The sequence below is a fragment of the Galeopterus variegatus genome, unplaced genomic scaffold (genome assembly GCF_000696425.1).
Source record: "Galeopterus variegatus unplaced genomic scaffold, G_variegatus-3.0.2 Scaffold11074, whole genome shotgun sequence".
Classification (NCBI taxonomy): Eukaryota; Metazoa; Chordata; class Mammalia; order Dermoptera; family Cynocephalidae; genus Galeopterus; species Galeopterus variegatus.
The window spans coordinates 21,843-31,332 of record NW_007737185.1 but is presented as its reverse complement, the minus strand read 5'-3'; the positions used below and the strand labels follow the sequence as shown (position 1 = coordinate 31,332).

The 9,490-nt window shown below is 45.8% G+C and overlaps 2 non-coding genes across 2 annotated transcripts; both read right to left on the bottom strand.

Moving 5' to 3' along the window:
- Positions 1 to 7,300: 7,300 nt before the first annotated feature.
- Positions 7,301 to 7,374, bottom strand: TRNAN-GUU. The gene has a single exon. It is a non-coding gene; the product is annotated as a tRNA-Asn (tRNA).
- A 1,802-nt stretch (positions 7,375 to 9,176) lies between these two features.
- Positions 9,177 to 9,250, bottom strand: TRNAN-GUU. The gene has a single exon. It is a non-coding gene; the product is annotated as a tRNA-Asn (tRNA).
- Positions 9,251 to 9,490: the final 240 nt, after the last annotated feature.

Below are 9,490 nucleotides of genomic sequence, written 5' to 3'. Positions count from 1 at the left end.
GAACGACTATGTTTATGCTGCTCCTAACAAAAGAGAAACACAAATACTTTTGTGTAACACTACTTGAAAAGAAAAAAGTCTGTATATTTCTTTTAGAAAAACACCAGAGGAATCACATGACGAGAATAAAACTGTCCTAAACATCCTCACAGCCCACTTGCTGCCCCAACATCCTTCTTTCTAAACTGTAGTTCAATACTCAGGCATTTTCAGGTATTAAGGGGGATTAAGGGGTATTTGCCAGACTGCTGATGCATGTCAGATGCAAAGTGGAGGCTGCGAGCGCTACTGTTCTGGCCTATGGAGGTGAGAAGCAAAGGGCTGAGGAAAGGGGTGGGGTGGGGAGGCAACTGGGGCCAGAAATTTGAAGAGGCGGCTTTTGGGTGGGAAGCATGGATTGGGGTGGTATCTAGAGAGTTGGGTGGCAATGGAGATAGGATGTGGAAGGAAGACATCAAGGAAGGCTGAGGAAAGACTAGACGTTTAAATGGTAGGAGGTAGTAGAAAACGGCCAAGTGGAAGCCTCCCACAAGGTAGATGACAAAGTGGTGGCGGGTCAAGACCGCCTGTCATTTTCTGGGATCACACGGGATTGGGCCGAGATTTAGGTCAGACTTTGGTTCTGACCTGCGTGGCCTCTGTGAAGATGTGCAAGCTCGCCAGGGCACCAAGGCAGAGCCGTTTTCTTCTAAAGGTAAGCGTGTGCCTACGACTGAACGCGGGACACTAACAACCCCAACAGGGAATGCTTGTACCCAAAGAAAACCTAACCAGTTTAAGTGCAATTGCTAACTTGCTCCCTTTATTTTTTTAACTCACTGCTTGTTTCCAGCTACGTTGCTTTTTTGTTGTTGCTGCTTTGCTCGTTCCGTTGTGTTTTTTTGTTTGTTGGGATTTTGTTTTTGTTTTTCATTCACGTAACTTCAAGTGTATATGTCATCAATCACCTCAAGTGCTTTCTTTAAGCTTTGGGTACAGTACAACACCAAGCCTGCACGAGAGACAATCAGCGCAGATCAGCTTATCCGGAGTGGAACGGATAAACCTCCCACTGGAAATAAACAGCCTTCGAAACCCTAGTATCTTCCTACTCCAGTAGGTTTAGAGCGTACTTCCCTAACCCACCGCAGCCTCCAACACCTTGCACTTTACACACACGGTCACTTGGACATGCGCACACGCCCAGCTCTTCTAGCCCTTCCACACAGCTAGTGCACTGGGTTCAAGTAACAGTCCTGCGCTGGCTGCTACAACCGGAAAATCGATCGTGTTGAGCAGCCCCTGCGCTGCCTCATCTCCATAGGATACGCCCTTTCCGTGATCTCACTCATCTCCCGACCTCCGTCCTCTCCTCGTCTCCACGCCGTCCAACCGGCCAATCAGCGCGCCAGCAGCCGGTGGGGGAAGTGACGTCTGCCTCTCCCGCCTTCCCTCTCACCCCCATCCGTTGTTTCCGCATATATTCCTGTGTATGACTATATTTCAATATAATTTATTCTACTGTTGTTGGACAGTTGAATTGTTTCCAATTTAGGAAGATTTTGAATAAACATGAACATTCTTTTACATGTCTTTCGGTGGACATGTCTACACCTATCTCTAAGGCAGCACATTCCAATATGATAAATATAATGCCACACAGGTGTAATTTTTTTTATTTTCTAGTAGACACATTTTAAAAAGTAAAAAGAAAGATGTGGAATTAATTTTATTTTTTTATTCAACCAAATATCAAACACATACGAACATTTCAAGTGTTCGATAGCTACATGTGGTTTGTAGCGATCATATTGGAAAGCATAGGTGTAAGGTACATGGCTGGGTCATAGTATATATGTATGGGCGTATGTCCGTTAGTAGATACTGCCAAACAATTTCATGGAGTTTTTTAACTTCTTTATACTCTTACCAGGAATGAGTAAGAGTTTCTAGTGTTCCCATCCTGCCAAAATTTGAGAATGTAACTTTTTTTTTAAAGTCAAGTTTATTGAGGGATAATTAAAATTCATCAGTATTACATCATGCTGCATTCTTTTCAATAATATCATATCTTTGCAAAGCTGGCTTTTCTGGTAGCTTTGATAAAAAGTAAGTGGCATGTAAAACATCAGCATGTACCAAGAAATGAAGGTAGCAGTTTCAGAAGGTTTGAGATGCTCTGCAGTGCACAACACCAAAGCATATGATTTTGAAATGTTAGAACATTAGAAACAATAAACCACTCGACTCACCTTTTGGAAAGTTCCCAAGAAACAAGAGAACACATAAGAATATCCATAGCACCATCAACATACCCACAAAATATAGAATACCTTTTATGTGAACCCAGCAAGCAATAGCATTTCACAAATAAAGGATTACCAGTCTATCAGGAGATCAGGGCAAGCAGGAGAAGAGAGAGAGAGAGAGAGAGAGAGAGAGAGAATCTAAAGGCAATCTAAGATTATTCATTAATTAACTCAATTTTAATATGAATCACGGATTTTAAAGTTAACTATAGATCCTGAAATCATAAATTAAAATAACAAATAATAGACAACGATGATGTCTTATTACATTAGATGACATCTAAAAGCATTTACCCAGAAATTGTAAGTGGGATGGTTGGCTCCTCTGGTTTCTAGAATTACAGGATTTGAAGATATTATCTACTATTTTTAATTTACCTTGAACACATGACTCTTTATTCTATAAACTTAAATATCTGTTGGAAGTAATGCTTGCTTACTTGACCAGTACAACCAGCACAGGAAATTTAGAAAGTTCAACTTAATTAGGATTTTGAAGCCAAAATAAACCCAAATCTTTAATATATGTAGGAATGCTAGCCAGACTTCACTACATCCTCATGGCCTTCAGAGCTCTGGCTTCAATCTTTCCCCTGCACAGGTTGCTTAGTGACCAAGAAACGTAAAGGAACAGAATGCTATGCTTGTGTAAGATAAGATGAGTGATTCTAGCAACCCCAAGGATAAGTAACAAGTGGATGCAAGGTTCCTGAGAATATTCCATGTCCTCAGCCTTTCTCTCTTTGGTATAGGTCCACTTATGTCCCTAAGTCCCTTATAAGCTTCAACTCCTCTACCCTGTTCTCTCCCCACACTCCCCATTTTGTGGAGAAAGCACCTGCACTACACCTGGATCAATTCTCAGCCTGATTCTTTCCCTGTAAGTAATCACCCATTGATAATGATAATAAACTCCCTGTAAACCCTTTGGAGTTGTCTGCTTCATTCTTCAGTCTTAAAATACTTTTCCAGTTTGGTGGGCATTATACTCTTAGCTCACACTCAGACACATATACTAGAATATTATGCTGACATTATTTTCTATATTATTGGAAAACCTGAAAGAAAATATATAGTAGTTTTTACATTAAAATCATTAAACCATTCTAACTTGATCAACAAGTGACTTTGATTAAAAAACTTTAACATAACAAACTTTTTGATGCCATCACATATCAAATATTTAAATTCTTTAAATTGTTTTAAAGTATTGGAAGGACTGGCCAGTTAGCTCAGGTGGTTAGAGCATGCTGCTGATAACACCAAGGTCAAGGTTCAGATCCCCATGCCAGCCAGCCACCAAAACAGACAAATAAAAGAACACAAACACACAAAAAGTGAAGTAAATATAATAAAAGTATTGCAGATTGTTTCTTGCTATCAACTTTATTTCATTTATTTTCTAGTACCAAGCAATGAAGACCATTACTTTTATCTACAGCTAAAAATTTTATTTTTCCACATTACAAATTCATGAACAAAACTTTTCCCTTAATGAAACATCACATTTAGGGATACCCATATATGTATTACCTTTATATATATATGTATATATATTCATTCATTCATTCATTCATTTATTTATTTATTTTTTGGTGGCTGGCCAGTAAAGGGATCTGAACCTTTGACGTTGGTGTTATCACTGCACTCTAACCAACTGAGCCCACTGGCCAGCCCAAAACATCACATTAAAGTATAAGTAGCAAAGCAGTAGGAAAGAAATTCTTAATTCTTTTAATTTTATATCAGTAATTATTACTGATCATAAGATAATTGGGGCAGCAACTCCTTGACCTAATTTGTCTATTTACTCCAGAGGAAGAGAGAATATGCCAATTTGTTTCCAGAGAAAATACTTTACATTTATAAATGGAAAAATTCCAGCAAACCAGTGGGCATTCTAAAGAAACTAAGTGTGGTAAGAAACATCATTTAAGGTGAAAACAGAGGCAATGGTGTCTATAAACAAAGCTTATAAGTGAGGGAAACAAAAGAAAATTAAGCACCATTAGGTCCTTGGAGGACCCTCTTTGCTGATAATCTGNAAGTGTGTTCATATGCTCTCGCTACTCAGACATTGCTTTATCACTTTGGGGCTACTTCCAGGTCTACTGTCTTTGTAGTTTCCAGCCTTCTCCTAAAATGAATATGGGCAGGCGATGGCGTATTCCCTAAGCAGTTATCTATCTTAAACCTTAACTTTACTGCTCCCCAAACACAACTGTCTTAAAAAGAAAGGAAGTCGTATTTCTGGTGTCTTTTCTTTGATGTTTATTCATTGTGGCAGGGGGTTCACAGTCCACAGGTTTGACACTATTGCCTGACTGAGATGTTGCTGGGGTTGCCAATTTGGTATGGCTACATCAGTTGACTGCTCAGTTGGCCACTAGTGCCTTGCATGTGTGGTTACCTTGGGTCTTGGGCCTCTCCGGGGAGCCACCTCTCTGGTCAGCTTGGACTCTGCCAGGCTGCTGGGTGACGGGGAGGTACCGCAGGGTGTCGCTCCTGCTGATACCAGTTCCCCCACTGCTGCCGCTTACCCCACTCCCGCCACTACCACTGGTGCCGCTTCCCCCACTGCTACCGCTGCTGCCACTGCTGCCGCCGTGGGCTCCTCAAAGTTCCAGTTTCTATATTTTTTCCTTCCACAAAGTGGGCTTATATACTGTTCCACAGGTCGTTTTTTCCCTTCCTGTGTTCTGTAGTGTGGGCATCTGTTCCTCTCCATCGAGAGGCTTTGAGGCTGCTTTCTTCCAATCAGTTTCTGAGGCGGGGAAGTCCAAAGTCCATATGGTGGTAGCGACAGTGACCCAGGGGTGTCACATTGCAAGATTGTGGAAGCAGAGACAGCAGCCGGCAATGGTGTCTATAAAGAAAGCTTATAAGTGAGGGAAACAAAAGAAAATTAAGCACCATTAGGTCTTTGGAGGACCCTCATTGCTGAAAATCTGAGTAATTTTGTGATACCCTTTTGAGTCTGGCAGAACATTCTCCTTCCAGGCTATATCCAGTGGATGAAGTCATTGCTTTTCATCCATTTTTATTAAAGGCTGAACTTCTTAATGTTCTGGACAATATGAAATTTGATTTGTATAGTTTTCAGAAGAGCTCACATTGCTGATTCAATTGCCTATATGTGATGATATGAATGTCTTTCCTTTCTGTAGTGTGACTTTAACAATCCTTAAAAAACACGTATTTGAATTTCTTCAGCTGTTTAGAAACTTGAGTATATCAATCAAATAAAGCAGCCCCTTGCATACTAGAAATTCAGTTTTCTTCCTGTACTAAGATCCTCTTTAGGTATAGTGATTTCTTAAAGCCAAAAGTTCTTATGGAACTTGGGGGGGGGGGTTACTATTGTCTATTAAGACCATCCCAACTATAAGCACACAGATATTGCAGGTATTGACGACTATGGGCTCATAAGACTTTTACCACATATTGGAGAGACAAGATGTGAATAACTTCTCATTACCATTGTCTCAGATACCAGGAAATACCCAAATCCTCAGGACAATAGACACGCAAAACAAGACTCAATCTAAAGTAGCTGTCATGTACCCCCAGCAGGGAATGGATCCCTGTCGACCACCAACCAACCGAGATTATGTCCAGAAGTTCACTTCATAACCTCAAAACCAGAAGCCCACACCGATGCCACTGATGGGAGAAAATAATGATGTGAAAATGACAGTTAGTACGTAAAAGCCAAAGAGCTCAATTTATGCTCTTGTGATTCGACAGGAGAACCAAGGACACATAAGCCAATAGCTCTAAGGGTCCAGCTCGGCATGAGGGGTCTGTCAGGTGCACGATGCCATTGACTCCAATGACATGTCTCAGATGGGCTAATTATTGTGGACATGGCCCCCCAGCTATCTGTCAAGGAAGAATATAGAAACAGTTGTGTGCACACTAGTTTACCATCGCATAGGAGGGAGAACCGGCCTTAGACTGTTTTCATCAAATAAGGGCAACACCAGGAATTATTGAGAAAACAGGAAAAAGGAAGAGAAAAAAAGTCTGGGACCATTGTGATTTTTCTCCTTTTGGATAAAGGGCTTGGCTGAAAGCTGTCAAAGAAGTCACTCTGGCCAGGCTTCATTGGACCTGCGTGACTAGGTCACCACAGAAAACAATTACAGTTAGTGGAGAACGACAAAAAATCTTGGAAGTTTAGCTGTCTGACTGTGCAACAGAACATCCGTGTGGAATGTCCACCTTGTCCTGCTCTACCTGCCCCTTAGTTAATGAGGGGGACACCAGTCTCCTTGTTAGAAAAGCACAGATAGACGTATAGAAGTTCGTTTCCCAGCAAGGACATGAAGAAAGGGACATCGACGGAGTTGGGAAATAAACTGGAGCAGGATTTGGTACCGCTCCCATGGGAGAAAAATTTGCAGAATTTGCTAAAATTAGAAGCATTATAAAACACTATAATGTAGAATTGCACGGTCAGTTTTGTACACGATAGAAATCTCTGCGCAAATGACAAAAGATACTTATAACAGAAGGATGATTGCAGCATTATTCGGAATCATAAAACCATGAAGCCAACCCAATTCCAAAAACGTTTTGGGAAGGGTTAAATAAATGGTGCACAAACTAAAGAAGAAACGCTTTCTAAAAAACAACGGGGAAGATAATTACGACGGTGATCCCACTGGTCACACGGTGGACAGAGCAACCACTAAATCCAGGCACATCCTGGGGACGGGATCCTGCTTTGGCCTGATTTACACGTAAGTGTCACCGCACTCGAGGAAGCCTGTAAAGGGCAGGAGAAGATCTCATCACGGCCGAACTGGGCTTCCGGCCTCGTGTTTTAGGAGCCACCGAGTGCACAGCGGCTGCTTCCTGAGAATCGGGTCGGGGAGGCAGGGGCGGCCGCTGACGGGTACCAGGCACGAGGCGACCAGCACTCCGGAAAGAAGACAGAGGACATCCCGTTCGCTGGTTGTCAACGTGCAGCTGACCGACAGCAGGCACGAGGGAAAACGGAAAAGTGGCGTCCCTGGGTGGGCTCGAACCACCAACCTCTCGATTAACAGCCGAGCGCGCTAACCGGTTGCGCCACAGAGACGCCTCCTGCGCCGCCTCTGGCTCCCTCCGCCTCGCGCGCTCGCTCTTCTGTGCCCGGGATCGGCCTTGCAGGACGGCCGTGCCAGCGCCAGAGCCTCGGAGAACCCGATACTGCAGAGCAGGGGACCGTGGCGTCGGCCACGCTGGCGGATCCCGAAGCCAGAAGGGCAGCCGAGTGGCCCCCGGCCCGCCTTGCCCGTTGCCTGCTTCACGAGCCAGCGCCCCTGAAGATGCCCGGGGCCGCGACCCCTGCCGGAGCCGCGTGGGGCCCAAGGGGAGCCAGACGCCCGGTGGGCTCCCTCACGTTCCTGCCATCCTTTGCGCCACCTGCACCCAGGGAATGAGCCTGTGGCCACCCTCGTGAGCCGCCTTCGGGGCCGCTGTGAAGCTTCTGCTGCCATCTTCGGATTCCTGTGTCCAGCACAGGGCTTGGACGAGGACAGGGTCGTGGTGACCGTCGCTCTCGGGTCCGCTCGATGACAGCAGGGTTTGGCATCCACCAGGGCGCTCAGTCAGGACTTGGTGAGTGAACCCACCGTCTTCAGACTTTAGTCCCTTGAAAACCCTGAGCATGGAAATCACGAAAGGTTGTTCCAAGGGGCAGTTGCTGTTCAGAGGCCTCTATCCCGGTTGATTTCTCAGCATCCCGTGGGGCTGGCGACAGGCGAGGTCTCCGGCGCACCTTCTGCGCGGTTCAGCTCCGGGCACTCAACCGCGCCGTGCGGAGGCCCCGAGAAGGGAAATGCGAAGAGAAAGAAGCCGGGGAGCGGTGGACGGAGACATCTAGACCTCGGAAAAGTTGTGTGCAGAGGTGCAGGCTGGTCTCGTGGAGGCGAGAATTGTTTTTTTATTGTAGCAGAATGGGGAGAAACAGAGAGAAGGTGAAGGAGAGAAAAGCGCGGGGACCTGCAGCTCTCTAAAGGTACAGGACTGCTTTTTGTCTTTTGTTTTTTAATGCGNAAATCTTGGAAGTTTAGCTGTCTGTGCAACAGAACATACGTGTGGAATGTCCACCTTGTCCTGCTCTACCTGCCCCTTAGTTAATGAGGGGGACACCAGTCTCCTTGTTAGAACAGCACAGATAGACGTATAGAAGGTCGTTTCCCAACAAGGACATGAAGAAAGGGAAATCGACGGAGTTGGGAAATAAACTGGAGCAGGATTTGGTACCGCTCCCATGGGAGAAAAATTTGCAAAATTTGCTAAAATTAGAAGCATTATAAAACACTATAATGTAGCAATTGCACGGTCAGTTCTGTACACGATAGAAATCTCTGTGCAAATGACAAAAGATACTTATAACAGAAGGATGATTGCAGCATTATTCGGAATCATAAAACCATGAAGCCAACCCAGTTCCAAAAACGTTTTGGGGAGGGTTAAATAAATGGTGCACAAACTAAAGAAGAAACGCTTTCTAAAAAACAACAGGGAAGATAATTACGACAGTGATCCCACTGGTCACACGGTGGACAGAGCAACCACTAAGTCCAGGCACATCCTGGGGACGGGATCCTGCTTTGGCCTGATTTACACGTAAGTGTCACCGCACTCGGCGAAGCCTGTAAAGGGCGGGAGAAGATCTCATCACGGCCGAAGTGGGCTTCCGGCCTCGTGTTTTAGGAGCCACCGAGTGCACAGCGGCTGCTTCCTGAGAATCGGGTCGGGGAGGCAGGGGCGGCCGCTGACGGGTACCAGGCACGAGGCGACCAGCACTCTGGAGAGAAGACAGAGGATGTCCCGTTCGCTGGTTGTCAACGTGCAGCTGACCGACAGCAGGCACGAGGGAAAACGGAAAAGTGGCGTCCCTGGGTGGGCTCGAACCACCAACCTCTCGGTTAACAGCCGAGCGCGCTGACCGGTTGCGCCACAGAGACGCCTCCCGCGCCGCCTCTGGCTCCACCCCGTGAGCGCTCGGCTCCCTCCGCCTCGCGCGCTCGCTCTTCTGTGCCCGGGATCGGCCTTGCAGGACGGCCGTGCCAGCGCCAGAGCCTCGGAGAACCCGAGACTGCAGAGCGCTGGACCGTGGCGTCGGCCACGCTGGCGGATCCCGAAGCCAGAAGCGCAGCCGAGTGGCCCTCGGCCCGCCTTGCCCGTCGCCTGCTTCACAAGCCAGC